At 44.0% G+C, this 15,604-nt stretch overlaps 1 protein-coding gene across 3 annotated transcripts in view; it reads left to right on the forward strand.

Annotated features, from left to right (window-relative positions):
• The first annotated feature begins 11,002 nt into the window (after positions 1 to 11,002).
• Positions 11,003 to 15,604, forward strand: part of AGPAT4 (1-acylglycerol-3-phosphate O-acyltransferase 4) — a 124,982-nt gene continuing 120,380 nt past the window's right edge. For 2 of the 3 annotated variants that reach the window (XM_006021903.3, XM_025202006.1), the window contains exon 1: positions 11,294 to 11,390. The gene's annotated coding sequence lies outside the window, so the exon portion shown is untranslated. Of the gene's footprint in view, positions 11,043 to 11,293; positions 11,391 to 15,604 lie in introns of those variants that run through there. The other variant, XM_006021904.3, reaches the window with a different exon arrangement.

Raw genomic sequence — 15,604 nt, forward strand, 5'->3', positions numbered from 1 at the left:
TGGAGGGTGGTGATGGGTGGGTACTTTTCATCATGGGCAACTGGTGCCTCCCGAGTCTGGGGGGGCACCAGATCGCCGATGGGGGCTTGGGGAGTCCTTCAGCAGCCAATTGCTGATCAGGGTGGGCGGGAGTCCCCAGTGGCCAATCGCCAAGCCAGCAGTGAAACTGGAAGTGCACTTCTGGTTACACGGCTAGCACTTCCAGGGGGTGCACGGCCAATCTCAGGGAGTGTATGTGCACGCGTGTGCGCCCCCTGCGCATCGCCAATGCTTTTCGCCCTCTCAGGACTTTTTTTGTGGGGACCCCTGGTATTCCATTTTGCTGCACCTTCTCCCATTCTTATACAAGAACTACAGAAACTACAGCAAAGGTCGACAAGATTTGGTTAAAGCCATTTTGAAGAGCAGAGACACTGATACATGAAATGCAGAGGCTGCTGGAGGCGTGCTAATTAGCATGCTTTAGCAGACTGTAATTACACTGCGTCGGAGCAGGCTCCCCACATGTCTACACGCACCTTAAATGCTGGAGGCTGCAAGTGAGAGAGGAACAGTGGAAAAAACCCTGGTCATACCTAGTTCACTCTACATTTCTGCGTCTGGTCTCTTCCACTGTGTGACACATGATACTGAGCAAGAAGGACCTATGATCTGACCCAATAAATTTAAATTCTTATGTGTATAGGAGGCCATTGGGCAAGATTGTATAGAGATTCGGATGGAGGTGCCATCAGTTTGCTGATGACACCCAATTCTCTTCCTTCCCTATCCAACCATGGCCTGCAGTTTTGGTCCTTATCCCAGTGACTGCAAACTGTCAGGGAGTGAGTGCGAGTGAATCAAGTAAAGCTGGATCTAGATGAGACAGAGGCAATAGAGGATGGTAGACCTCCTGACCGGTGGGGTTCAGCTTCCTTTTATCACTCAGGTTTGCAGCCTTGGAGTGCTCCTGGATTCTTTGCGGTACCTGGATTTCCATCTGGTAAGAAGGTTGCAACTTCTTTCTGATTTAAATCTGACTACCAATGCTTTCATTACTATGCTAGACTACTGTTATGCACTCTAGTGGGGCTGTACTGGATGATTGTGTAGAAGCTGCAGGTGGTGCAGAATTCAATGGCATGCCTTCTGATGGGGGCAGGTTCCCAGAAGTGCATTATCTGATATTCCAGAGCCTGCACTGGCTCCCAGTAGCTTGATGGCTGCAACTCAAGATGCTGGTTTTGACTTATGTGACCCTACATGGTCTGGGCCCTGTGTACTGCCTTCACCTGTTATGTTCCACTTTGATCCTAAGGACAGTCACAATCACCTCCTGCAAGTAGCATTTGTGTGGCAAAAACACGGGGAAGACGACTGCATATCTTTAAGGGTCAGGCTATTTCTCAGCTCCCCTTCAGGATGTTATTGTTGCACTTAATAGAAAGCTTGATGGGTGTGTGTGTGTGCACACGCACACATGCACGCGCATGTGCATGCACACACAGGCATGCATGTGCACTTGCTATTTCCAGAAATGAGAAAACCTCCTTGTATAAGTGGACCCTGCCTCCATGAACAGAACCCACAAGACTACACTTAGTAGTAGCTCCTCTGCACTGGGACTTCCTTCCCCTTGCAGCCAGCCACAGCCCAAGCCTGGACATCTTCCAGAAGTACTGTTAGACCTTTTTATTTTGGCAGGTGTGCAGCAAGCAAAGTTTAAGGTGGGATACTGGTTAGGGAGTTTGTTACATACCTATGTATCCTATTTAATAGTTTATCTACTTTTATACTTTATTTTGTTTTTTTACTGTAAGCCTCCCTGGGCCTCTTTTGGGAAGGGCATTATCTAAATCTAATAGGTGAATAAATTAATAATAATAATAATTTCTGTTTGTGGCTACATCTCCTCAAGGATGATTCTTATTCTATCTCTGTTTCTACTGTTTTGTGTTATAAAACTATATCTCTTATTTGTCATTTCTCAGCACTAATAACACTTTGTCAACAACTTTAAATGTCCAGATTTAACATTGCTTTGTTGGAGCACTGTGTCTTCTTTTTTAGTTAATGAATGTCAGGTTGTGCTTACATACGTTATTTAAACGTTGATTTTGCCAGCCGTTAAGCAGTTTTATCAAACACTTTGGCAGCACAGGGAATAGGATATCAAAGCTAATCAATTCTGTAGGGCTCAGTTTTGCTAATACTCAATTATATCTTACTCTGTAAGATGTCTCATTAAATCAAGCCATCAAGAGTTAGACCTCCCTGAATGTAGCTGTAAGCACTGGATTTACTTTACTAAGGCTTCCAGGAGCTATGGCATATCTGAGATTTAGGAGGTTATGAGATGTAGTTCAGAAACAATCCCTTACCATTTTAAAATACAGAATAAATCTTAATATAGGACCGGATTTCATTTATATGCTGCCAATAAAGATAGAAGTAAAGGCCTTTCCAATCTGTCCATGGAAATCTGCCATATAGGAGCATTTTGCTCTGCCTCCAGGAAGGCTGACCCCTGAAAGTCTCTCAGGAAAAGACAGCTCTCAACATCCCTTTCAAGTTAAAGAATCTTTATTAAAGCAGTGCCCAAAGGCACTCTGTGTCTGAACTCCAGAGTTGTGGGTGAAGTGAGTCTTATTCACTGTCCCTTTAGCTACGGCATAGGGGCAGGGTTGGGGTGGGGTACAGTGAAGTTTCTCAAAGCTGTTATGTGCAAGGCTGTGTTTTGCTTGCTTGCTGTTCTTTTTAAAGAGGAAAAAAAGCCATTTAAAGATGGATCTTTCCACTTATGCCTAACTGAAATACAAATTGCAAATCAAGTATAGATCTCACTGTGGGTTTGGGATGGGAAGTTATCCTGGGACAACCTGACAGCCACATGAGAACCATGTAGTGCCATGCTTGCAGCTGCCTTGTCTTTCCAGGGCAGGGTAAGTGTCTAGCTCAGTGATTTTCAGCCTGCATGCTGGGTCACCCAGAAGTTCTGCCAGATCTTTTTGAAGGACAACCATGAGCTGTCAGGAGATAAGTGAGGTGTGAGGAGAAAAGCATATAAATGCAGGCTTAGGTTTGCCTATGTCTGGATAATCCCTCAACCCAACTGCCACACCCCTCTGCAAGGAAGTAAGCACTGTAATATGTAAATTAGTTTTTGAAATTGGGTATCACTCAATTCACAAAAGTGATGGAGGGGTGCCTCCGTAGCAAAACCCCCATGTTTTTCTTTTCTTTTTTTAACTTAAAAATACATTCCCTCCCCTTCCCCAACCATTTCTGACTTTCCCTCTGCCCTCTCTAGCCCTTATAAGTAATTACAAGTAGTACCAGGTAAACTAAGATAAGTTCTTATACTCCCTTATAGTAACAAGCCCCTTCTATATTGTAATTAGTATTCTATTATGTTTGCATTGATTTTTGCTGTTTTATATTTAATTTATATGATTTAGGCCTGTGTCTGTAAAGTAATGTCAAGTAACGTCAAGTTTCCATTTTGTATGTCAAGCCTCCATCTTGTGTCTTCTGCCGGGGTATAACCTGTTGCATAGTACAAGCAGTCCTCGGACTTACAACACAATTGGTTCCTGAAAACCACATCTTAAATCGAAACGTTGAAACTCAGAACCAATTTTCTCATAAGAAACAATTTTATAAATGAGGAATTGGTTCCTGAACCAAGGCCCAATAGCCTATTTTCACCAAAAATACCCCAGAATCTTGTACTCAATCAATTATAGATGAGTACGATAGCTACATTAATGTATTTATATTGCAAATAGCAATCATATTGATTTGGAAGGACTTCTTTGAGGTGACTTTGCTGGACTTTTTGAAAGGCTCTTGGTTGGACTTTTTGAAGGGTTCTTGGCTGGAGTCTTCTCAAGAGTCTTGGCTGCAGGTTGTTCTGAAGTCTTGTCTGCTTTCTTAAAGAAAGTGTCCAAGGAAGTTTGGATGGATATTCTCCAAGGAGATGAGCGATGCAGCGAACTCATTCGCTGGCGTGGCGTCGCATCAGATCAAGCTTTGTAAAGTTGAAACTGATGTCATAAAGTTGAAACAGGGTGTCAGTTTATAAATGTTGTAAGTGCAAAACATTGTAACTCAAAACGTTGTAAGTCGAGCACTGCCTGTACGTTGTAACTGTGACTCATGTCTAACCAGTCTCATGTAAATTGGTTCCTGAATGAATGGGAATGAATGAGGGTGTCTGAGGTACAATGGTAGCAGGCTTCTACTGAATGATCAACTCAACAACTGGACCATCAACTCAATGACCCAACCATTGCCTTGCATTGACTCACCCAGGAACCATAGACCTCACCCAGGAACAGAGACAAAACCCAGCATTTGAAAGATAAAGAACCTACAGGAATCCAACACTTGGATGGCAAAGACCCTACAGAAACCAGCAACCACACCATTGTGTCCTACCAGATTAAGGACACCTGGATCTGCACGTATGCATCTGAGCAACACTGTTCTTGCCTGGACATGTCCTTCCCACAGGAGACACAGGTAGCCCACCCCTATAAAAGGGGTGGTAGAGTGTGATCTCTTTGGGATGCCCTCTCCATCTGGGCCAGTCCTATGCCATGCCACCAATCCACCCAGAGGCCCTGCTGGCAGCCCCATCTGGACAACACCTTGTTGGAGAAGACCCCAACTGGCCATCAAGGATCAACTCACAGCCCAGGATAGGTAGCTATCACCCACCTTCCTTCCCAAAGCAAAGGACCTGGACTCTGTCCCCACACACCTTGACTCCAATCCCTCCATCAAGCCTTTCCTCTCCTGCTACCATTGTGTGGGTGTGTCTGTGAGAGGTGTGTGTGTGTGGAAACCAATAATTTCGTGGGGCTGTATAGTGTGCTGCCTGATTAATAAAACTGTTATTTTGAAACCCTGAGTTGGGTTTTTGTCTTATTGACCTCCCGACCCTCTTTGATTTCCCGGCTTTCTCCCCCAGTTCTTTCTGCCTCATTTCCAGCCCTGATCTCCCAGCTTTCTGCCCCTCCTTTCAGCCCCAATCTCCCAGCTTTCTGCCTCTCTGTTTCCTGGCTGTCTCCTCCTTGCCACCAGGCTTTTTCCCTCGCTTCCATCTTGGCACCAGGTTACCTTGAGTAACCCTGGGGCACATTAACCCTAAGTGACCCCAAGTAACCCCAAAGGCACCTTGACCTCAATTTACCCCGAGCATCAAGTTACCCTAAACGCCCCCTAGTGTTATCACACAGCCACGAAAGTGCATGTTTGTGTATGTACATATAATTGTGAATGAACCCATAGAGTGTGTGTGTAGTTTGTGTGTGTGTGTATATAATTTTGTATCACGCTCTCCTGTCTAACAGTGCAATATTGAGATCCTGAGTGTTGATTTGGAGTGTGTCAAGTCAACACCTTGAGTTCAGTGAAGGGTGCCTTGCGTCCAAAAATGCTGAAGACCACTGACCTAGAGATTCATGTAGCAAATACTTGGCTTCAGATTGTATTGCTGTTTAATTCAAGCAACAAGCACATTTTGCACAGATTATAGTTTTCTGTATACTTGAACAACTCCTACCATTATGGGTTCCCAGCTTAATAAACAGCAGCATAACAGAAGGTGGGGGGTGGTGCCAACCAAGATAGCCGCCCTCTGTGCCAACTTTGGGGGGAATAAAGGGGCAGAAAAATAGCCGCTATTACAGACAGCAGCACAACAGCCAGCGCTGCACCATGCATCAAAGCTGCCCAGGGTGCAAAGTTGCCCTTCTACACCTCTCTTAATTGGTCCCTAGACTCAGTTGCAATGTAAATGTTTTAATAATAGTAAAATGAACACTTCTGCTGGGTGTGTGAATACAGATGGTTGTAACCAAAAATCACAGAATGTTGATTCATTTCTGACTATTAGAAAGTGAAATACACAGATTAAGTATTGCCCTTAAACTCTTCTGAAAAGTGGCCACTGTGACTCTTCAAAGTTGTGCACAAATCCCACTTGTTAATGCAGGGTCAGAACTCATCTAAGCCCAGGATCTGCCCCATCCCATTCCTAAGAGAGTCCTGCACCAAGAATGGTGGTGGTCTCCTGGACAGCTTCTAATAAATATTCGCTACATGGCTTATCTGCCATCACTTTTAGAAATGAATTTGGTCCCTCTAGCTCTGCAGTAATCCCAAAGACATCAGGGCAAATTCCTCCTCCATGGAAACCCATAAAAGTAGACATTTGTATTTCTGAGGACAGAGCAGAGGACCTCATCTTTTACCTCCTGTTTCTGAGCCTCTTCTGTTTGGAACCGCAAGGCTTTTTCCTGCTGCTTTTTGTTGGTTTTTTTTTCTTTTGTTTTGTATCTGTGGGGTTTTTTTTTCTTATTTGTCCCTTTGCACTGCTGTTTTAATGCTATACATTTGTTGTAGAGGGAAGATAAGGTCAATAATAGCAAAATGTCAGTCTTGGTGTACTGTGAGTTGGTACAGGAAATGGCAACCCTGAATTTTGCTCAGAGCAGAGTGTGCCATTTAACTGGCAGCGTTCCCATACTATGTACATTTCACTTCACTTCTTATAATAATGTGTATCAAACCTTTTTAATTTCCATAACCAACCCACATAAAACCATTTTTCCAAATAATCTCCTAATTTAGGCCTAGAAAATTTCTGCCCATCTGCATGCACACACAACATTGATGAGTCTTCCAAGTCATATTAAAACCTTCCAAAAGCTTAAGGATATCCAGATATGAGTCTTCAGTTCAACTAATTATGATGAAAGGGGTGAATTGCAAACTACAGGTGCAGATCCAAATTTTCTTAATGTGATGGACCATCAGAGTCCATGGCATTTGATATCAGATACAGCACAAGTAGATAAACAAGTAAACAAACAATAATTTTCTTCATGGGTATGTGCAAACTGGATACTTAAAGTAAGTAGAGAATTCATATGCATATACAGCCTTTTCATGCAGATAAGTGTACATCCAAATATTGGGCCTGATCTGACAAAAAGCAGCTTACGACACCCTTTGAAAGTACCACCCTCAGTATCTTATTAATGTAAGAAATGGTGTTCTTTTAAAAGATCAATGTGCCAGTTATAAATTAGTCCTTGTGGATTTATCCCTAAAATGAATCCAAGTTCAAAGGAAGAAACTCATTAAGTGAATTCCTTCTCAACTCCTCCAGTCACCAAATATCAAATGCATGTTTATTAAACCTTGTAAAGGACTTAGTCAGGCATACACCATCTTAAAGTCATGTCTGCATTCAACACAGCTTTACTGATATGAATCCTCAATGCAAGAATAAATCTATTACAGAAATAACTGTGCCCCTGGGGTCTGACTTCAACAGGTTATTTTTGTTCGTATGTGCTCTGCATATATGCAAGTTTTCCTGTATAAAGATAGTGGAATCACTAAATGACTAAAATAGATGAATTGGTACAGGTTACACTTAAAAATGGTATACACTAGAGAAGTCAGAGATTCACAAGCGTTTAGAGCTGAAAGGGAACTCATAAGATCATCAGGTCCAGCACCCTGCTCTGGGCAGGAAAGACTGCTGGGGTCAAATAACCCGAGCAAAGTGTGCATCCAGTCTCCTTTTGAAGATCTCCATGAACTGTGAAGTTTTTCTTTATATCCAGTCTGACACCTTCTTCTAGAAGTTTATAACCATTGCTGCTGGTTTTCCCCTGGGTCACTCTGGTGAATAGTTGTTCATCCAGCCCCTGATGTTCACCCCTGATATATTTGTAAGCTGCCACCAAATCCCCCTAAAGTCTTTTCTAGGCTGAACAGTCCCATATCTGTCAGTTTTTCCTCATATGGCTTGCTTGTGGATGATTAACTTGACTAGGATGTGATTTAAAAAAAAAATTCACCTTAGTTGTCATAGGCAGCAGAAGTGGAGGGGAGGGGGCTAATGGGGCTTAGACCCTGAGACTCAGGGCAGTGGTAGGGCCACAAGGCAGCTCAGCCGCAGGCTTCTTGCAGCTGTAGCAGGGATGGGGAGGGGCACACGTGCAGTGGTGAGGAAGGGAGTGGGAGTGGGGCTGGAGCTAGGCAGGCTCTGCACAGCTGGGGTGCAGCATGGGACTGAGCCATGAGTGGCTTGTCCAGGGGGCACGGCTCCTGCTGCTATGTGCACCCTGAGAGGCATGGGGGCACACTCAGCCCCACCCCCAAATAATTTTTTCTTCCTCCACCTGTACTAGTTGCATTGATACAAGCCCTAGGCTGGATGCAGTTATACCAGTATAAGGATACCTTATCTCAGAATAAACTATGCTAATATAAGCATTTTTGTCAATTTATATTTATATCAACAATAAGAATTTTATTGCTTTAAATGTAGCCATGTAGGTAAAGCAGCAGATGTTGATAGTACAGCCAACCCTTAAGTTGTGGTTAAATTTATTAAATCTAATCCTTTGTGCAGTTATATAGATATGTGCTAATCCACTCCAGCTGGTAAAAGTAGGAGAGATGCACTTTTATTCCATTTGGTCTCACGTAACTAACATGTGCTCTGCCTGGCATGGCTCAAACAGTTGTTATGGACAGATTGAGTTAAGATCAGTAATTTATTTCATGCACATCACCCAATAGTTGTCCAGTGATGAGCTAGGATCTGGTCTTCTTGCATGTTTAACATGACAAGGTCATGATCTTGATTAGAATCATTGATTATTACTTGATACAAATAATAGAGTTCTATATGTGTGTGCAAAACTAAGTAAAAAACTCATGATTAAGGCTACCTAGCGCAACACACAAAAATTCAGAAACATCAAAAATGCCCTGTGTAGCCTGGATTTAGTTCCCTATCTGCTCTAGATATTAATTACATGCTCAGTTTGTTCAGAAAGTTTGACTCATTCATTGCTCAAGTTGGGTGGGTCTCGGGGAGACAAGGCAGCTGTTCATATTTCTTTTCTGTTATCAGTGTTTATTTGGCTCCAGGCCATATTTCCTGTACGTTGTGCAAACCCTGCTTTGAATATAGAAGTATTACATTCTTCATGGCTACTATTTCCATTTTACAGATGGGAAACTGTGGCAGAGAGACTTCAGCCAAAACTGATAACTTCCATTGATTTGGGGTTCCTCAGTGAGTGGATATCTATTCTGAGACATCTGAGATCTGATTTTTCATAGGTGCTTTCATAGGTGCTAATGAGTGCATAGCACTCATCCCCTTCAGCTGCACCTCTCCATTGTTCTGCAGCTGGAGTGAAGATGTGTTGCTCCACTTGGGATTCACAGTTCAGAACCACCTCTTAAGGGTAGTCCCTTTTTAAAAAAAAAAAAAATAATATCCCTTGTTATTTTTTTTAAACGCAATAAGGGCCACTCTGGTTTTAAAGCATGGCTGGAGGAGGAGCCAAGCTGTTTAGCATTGTTCAGACTGAGGCATTTCTAGGCACAAAGAAATGAAGGTTTCTAGAGGATGTTTAATGTCAGAACCTGAGTCATGACTTTAGATGCCTGTAGGATGAGGAATCAGGTGCCACTAGACCAATACGGCTACAACCTGGATACCTGCAGGATGAGGAAGCAGTCGAGAAGGGACTTTTTGAGATTGCAATTTTGGATGTAAGCATAACATTTGCTTAAATCCTACTTTAGGGCCCCAGTCCCTTTTTTTAATGTCATTAAGTAACTTACCAAAACTCATATATTGAAGGAACCAAGAAGAAAATCTAGTTTTCTTAGGTCCTTTACCACTAGTTTTCCTAGGTCCTTTACCACTTCAACCACACAGGTTCTAGTATCTGATGCAAATGAGGCAAGGAACCTGCAGACAGCACCCTCATTTATTATGAACCTGTCTACTTTAGGCACTAAACAGAGCTGTAAAAAGGAGGGGAAAAATGCAGTCATGCAATTAATGCCCGTAAGAATACCCACTGCTTCCATGGTATCTTTTGTCTATAGATATCAAAGCTCCTGAGTGTCATTATTTCTGTTTTACAAGTGGGAAAAACTGATGCACAGAGGAAGTGACTTGCCCAAGTCTGGTTACCCAGTGGATCAGTGACAGACATGAGACTACAACCAATATGTCTTGTTTCAGCCCGGTGCTCTACTTGCCAGGGAGTGGTGTTTCTCCTGTGCTTCACACCTCTAAATACCAGTACCAAGAACTCTTATATCAGGCTTTGCTTCATTTTCCAGTTCTTTGTGCATCTAAGAAGCATTGTTCTTGCCATTTTCCATTCTGTTCATTCATGAAAGAAGCTTTTTCACTTTGCTGTCAAAGACTGACAGTAAATGTTTGGGTTTCACAGATGGTGAATATTGTGTGTCAGGATACTCAGCACTTGGAAGCCAGCCATCTGAAAAGGGTGTTTATATATATATTTTTTTCGCTTTGTCCAGATCATTGAGTAAGTATATCTTAAATCTAGGTGGTGGTGGTGGTGGAGGGTTTTCTCTCTGAAATGCCTGTAGGAGACACCTTGCACCCCACCCTTTTGAGAGAGTTGTAGTCATCACCTTACCACCTATTCCACTTGTTTCAGATTCACCCTGGATACCACATTAGTTCCCCTAAGGGATGGTGCTGAGCATCCATGGCAGCTGTTGAACACCCCGTCTGAAGGACTCGGTGGCACTCTTCCTGGATTGCCCCCATCTGTCCCATTCTTGTGTCCGGGGTTTTACACACAGCCTTGAATCAACATATGAGGATGCAGCCAGCACTGCTTGCTGAAATGCCATTGCTCTCATTCATGTTCAGCATTCTCAGTGTAATGACAACGTGCTGTTACATCGCGCTCTGCCTGTAACTAAATCCTGGTTTTTTGTCTGAAAAGTTCTGGTCCTGTTTGTGCATTTGCTTTCCTTGATCAAGCTGCTGCTTCTCCTGTGCTTCTTAATAACTTCCAGGGGGGAGAGGGGATCAAAGATGCCCATCTTGGATGGCATAATGCAAATGGAGTGTAATCCTCTTCAATTAGTAATGATCTAATTTAGCAAACGTGTTCAAGTCATGACACTACCACCACCATCAGCCTGGGGAAGAAAGATGAAGCCTGCCTAAATGGAAGCGCTGGGATTAAGTGTGTGTGTGGGGGGGGGTGATCTACAATAAAGCTTTGCCTGCATTGTGGCAGGAGGTTTTTGTAGCAGTGCTTTCCAACGGGAAACAAAAGCGAAAGACTTACTTCCTCCTGCTAACTGATGGGGGGGGGGGCGGGGGAGCAATGCAGATGTTGCATTAGTAGCCCTCCCCACCGCTCTTTTTTTTTTTCTTTTTGATTTCAAGGCCCACCCCAAGGGTGGAGTCTGGCTTTCTTTCCAGTCTTGGCTCACTTACAGCTCATTGCAAACTAGTAGCAATTTCTGAGTCTCAGAGCCTTTCTCTGTCTGGTTCCTAAGCACATATGTCAAGGTCTGGCAGGCACAAGGTATGTGATGATTCCTGTTACTTTCCAGAGAACTTTGCATTTGCAAGGGGGCTGGTCTTGACTTCACTTGATTGCCTATATATATATATATAAGCATTGAAACAGTGAGCGTAAATGAGGCAAAGGACAGGCAGGGGCAGACTGCGAGGAGAGGAGAGGAGAGGGGTGCGTGAGCTGGAGCAGCCTGTGCTCGGAGGCAAGTTGCAGGTTGGCAGCCTCCTAGGGAAGAACTTTGATTGCTCCCCCCTCCCTTGCTTGCTCTTGTCCTTCCCATTTGTGCAGTGCCTTCATCTCTGTTCTCCTCGTGCATTTCATCCCTTTGTTTGGGGGGGAAAAAAGGCTGAACCCAACGAGAATCTTCCTGCTTATCTGTTGATTCCCTTTGTGTCATGCACATGCTCGCTCTCTTTCTCTCTCTCTTCCTCCTTCCTCCCCAGTTTCCATGGAAACTACAAAAATTCCCCAGGCCTTGCCCTAAATATTATCCATATTTCTCACATGATGTTGCACTTGTGCATATTCTGCACGGATTGATATTTGCTGGGATCCAGCCTGCATTTGTACTCTCCCCTTCTACTTTCATTTTGGTTTTCCCCTATCACAATAAAGGGGGGGGGAGTAGGGAGACTGGGGTTGCTGTGGAAACAGACATTTGTGATCATCTATTTACAGCTGCTTTCACCAATGTGCTTCCTATCAAGAAGCCTGTGTGGAGCCTAAATAATGAGATGTTTTGAATGAAAGGTATGTAGGTATATAAATAGAGTCTATTAATTTCCCATTGCACCTAGAAGAATCATACAAAGAACAGGAGTGGTGTTTGCAAGGAGTGAAGGACACTGCATTTAGCATGTTCTTGATTCGTTATAAAGATTTCTTTCTTTTCTCTTTTTTTTTTTTTAAATTAAGATATCTGAGCCTATCTAAAGTAAAGTGAAGACCGCTCTGCTTGAACACTGTCACATCAGCCTAAATCTCCAGACTCCAGAGCATTGCTTGGCACTTGTAAGATGCTCCACTAGAGGATTTGCTTCAACAAGTGAATGTTAACTTGAGTCCAAATCCTTGTTAACCGTACTGCAGCTGTTCTGATCAGTGTTTTCTGCTTGGCATTGTCTGTGTGTAATTGTCTTGCATTTGCAAGAGCTGCACATCTGTAAACCCAGAGATGCAACTCTAAGAACAACAATGAAATTAATGCAGGCACTTGTTCCAGGAGGCTGTAACCTTAATCTAGAGCAGTGGTTTTTGAACTGTGCCATTGGGTTCTGTAACGGGTCATGGGGGTAAGGAGCTGGGAGGTGGTGCACTGCTATTGCTAGGTCAGGTTGTTCGCCAACCTGGCCTACAGAGCCAGGGTAGGCGTTTTGCAGCAGAAGTGGTATGCAAGGGTTTGGTGACTTCGGGTAGTTTGGAAACTGCTAATCTAGATTTAGCATTGCTACTCCAAACTACTACTCGGTTACAAAAGGGGGGGGGTGTGAAAAGGGGAACAATAACCTATATACTTCTGAGAACTGTGATGCAACCACAGTGGCACTTGTGCTAACAGCATAATCTTAATCTGGATTGATAATGACTACTGTTGCACAAAAAAAAAAAAAAAAAAAAAAAAAAGTGGCTCGCTTGCCCAAGGAAGCTTCTGCACTGTGAACTGACAACACAACAGCAGCTCTGCCCCATAGAGATGTCCTCTGTATGTGCTAAGTGTGAGTGAGTTCTGCTTTTGCAAATAAAGACCCCTAGTGTAAAAGCAATCTGTGAACACGGTGTCCATGTAAGAGTTAATGGAAAGGAGCTCATGAGTTGTATATTTGTTCCGTTTGTCACTCTGTAGTAACTTGCTCTTAGAGAAAAAAGGTTTAACTCTCTTCTTGTGACCCCATAGGAAGGGACATGAAGTGAATTTGGCTTCAGATGTCTCTGATTCCTCTCTTTTGAAATGGTTTGATTTAAGATCTGAAACTTGTACTGTATCTTTCTCTAAACAGAGATGCGTGTTGTGTCCTCTTACTGCTTAATCACACTTTTAGCCATTTGAAACCAGGGAACAATGAGGCTCTAGGTTCAACGCTCTGTGTAGGGAGGCATGTGTTTCCTTGTATTTACGGATGTAATCTTGGCAGTATTGAACAGATGAGGACAGGTTAAAATTTGACTGTTGGCTTGAGGAAGATCATATTGGAAAGTGTGCAAGGGCTTTCACAGGGAGAAAATGTTCCGATTGGCTGGTGGCTGTACCAACTAGCTCTCTGCCAATGTACCGAGTAATTAAAACTGTTTGTAATAGGCAGGTCTGTTCCTTTAAGAGGAAACAGCCCAGTTGAGAGAGCTCAGCTGCTGGGCTTTTGGATAGTCAAGGGGGTGGCTGTGATGGTGGTCCTCAACTGGTGGTCTTTGGGATCCTTTGAAGGGTAAGAGAGAAGCTCAGAAGATAAACTCGGGCTTGTCCTTGCCTGGTGTTTCTCTTGCCCCTACTGCCTGGTCGTTCTGCAAAGGGGTAGGCACTGCTATACATACGCTTGTTTTTGAAATGGGGTGCCACTCAGTTCACAAAAGTGGTGAAAGGGTGCTTTGAGTCTAAAAAGATTGAGAACCATTGTGTTAGGAACTTCAGGAAGTTCCCAGAAAGGTAAGCATGAGAGGAGGAAGTAAGGTGCGACTATAACTGCCTGCTCCCCTTGTAGCAGGCAATCTATGTTGGAAGGCAGAGCCAAAGAGCTGCTCTGCAAGTGCATGGGACCGGGCAGAAGTGTTTTTTGTCTTCTTTGTTGCCTAAAGACAGAGTTGCCAGAGGACTGGCTGAGGAAGCAAAAGCACACCTGCAGAAACCAGCAGGCTAGGTAACCTTACAGTGTTGATCAGCATTTTAATGATGCTGCTGTCCATCCAGGTGTCTTTAAGTGCTATTAAGTCATGTAGTTTAGGATGGAAGAAACAGGCCTGGAGAGGTGATGTGATTTGCCTAACTTCTCAGAACAGATCTGAGATGGAGCCACCAGCCATCTTGGAGCTGTACCATCCTATCTAATAAAGAGTTCATTCCTTGTCTGTTGAGCTGCTTTTGGAATCGTAGCAGCAAGGTATTTCTGAATGAGCATGTCTAGCTGGGACTGCCCTTCTCCTCTCGGATGAGAGATGCAAAGGGCAGGATCTAAGAGACGCAGGGACGACTTCTGTTGAAAGGAAACAAATGATGGGGTGGAAGGAGAGGGGAGGAGCCGTTGTGGGTAGCCCCTAAAGGAAGGCACTAGATGTCAGGGTTGGGCAGGTCTGGCCTTTAATCCTTGACCTGAACTGTTGGATCTTCCTTTCCCTGCCTATTGATGTAAAGGCAGAGATGGTCAAATTACTTCCTGGATGTACTTTCCCCTGGGAGATTAGGGCTTAATTGCCTTTCAATCAGATGGGGAAGAGCCTTCTCTACTGAGGCCCTGGGGAGCAACTGAGCATGCTTAGTACACCTCAGAGTGCCTTCAGGCACACTCTGACCTTCACTACTTAGCCCATCCCATTGCCATAAAAGGCTTCTGGTAGGCCCCTCTTGTGGTAAAGCACTTCTAGGGGCCATGGAGCGAGCTCTCCAAGCTGGGACAACTGTAAAAGTTTTTGGGGTGCTGGGCCCATGGAGGCAGTCTGTGGTTGGACAGGGCTCCCAAACAGGGTATGGTAACTGCAGAGGAGTTTGCTCACTCCTTGGGCGTAGATGGACTTAACATGGTATGACCCTGAGCCCTTGTTTGCGTAATTTTACTTTGAAATTTTTAAAGTATTGCAGGAGGTGTTGTGGGGGAGGGCAAAGCTCCCGTGCAGGTGACCAAGAGTCTCATGGCTGTGCTGGACCCCTCCTGCAAGGGAGAGGGTTCCTGGCTCACTTTACCTGCTCTGACGTGATGGCTTGATGTCCATACTGGCTGCAGCTCTCCCTGGTAGGAAGGTGCCAAACCAATGAGCTCTGCTGTGCCCCAGGTTAGAAATCCCCATCTACAGGAAAGATGGAGTTGTACAGGTAGCCCTCAGACGTGCAACACCATTGGTTCCTGAAAATCACATCTTAAGTCGAAACATAACTCGGAACCACTTTCCCATAGGAACAATGTTATAAATGGGGGATTGATTCCTTTATGATGCTTGATACAACTGCGTCCATCTGGTAAGTCTGGTGTGGTGGGAGGGCAGATCAATGCCCCCCAGAGTGAGGGAGGGGCTGGAGC

This window comes from Alligator sinensis, unplaced genomic scaffold (genome assembly GCF_000455745.1).
Source record: "Alligator sinensis unplaced genomic scaffold, ASM45574v1 scaffold682_1, whole genome shotgun sequence".
Lineage (NCBI taxonomy): Eukaryota > Metazoa > Chordata > Crocodylia > Alligatoridae > Alligator > Alligator sinensis.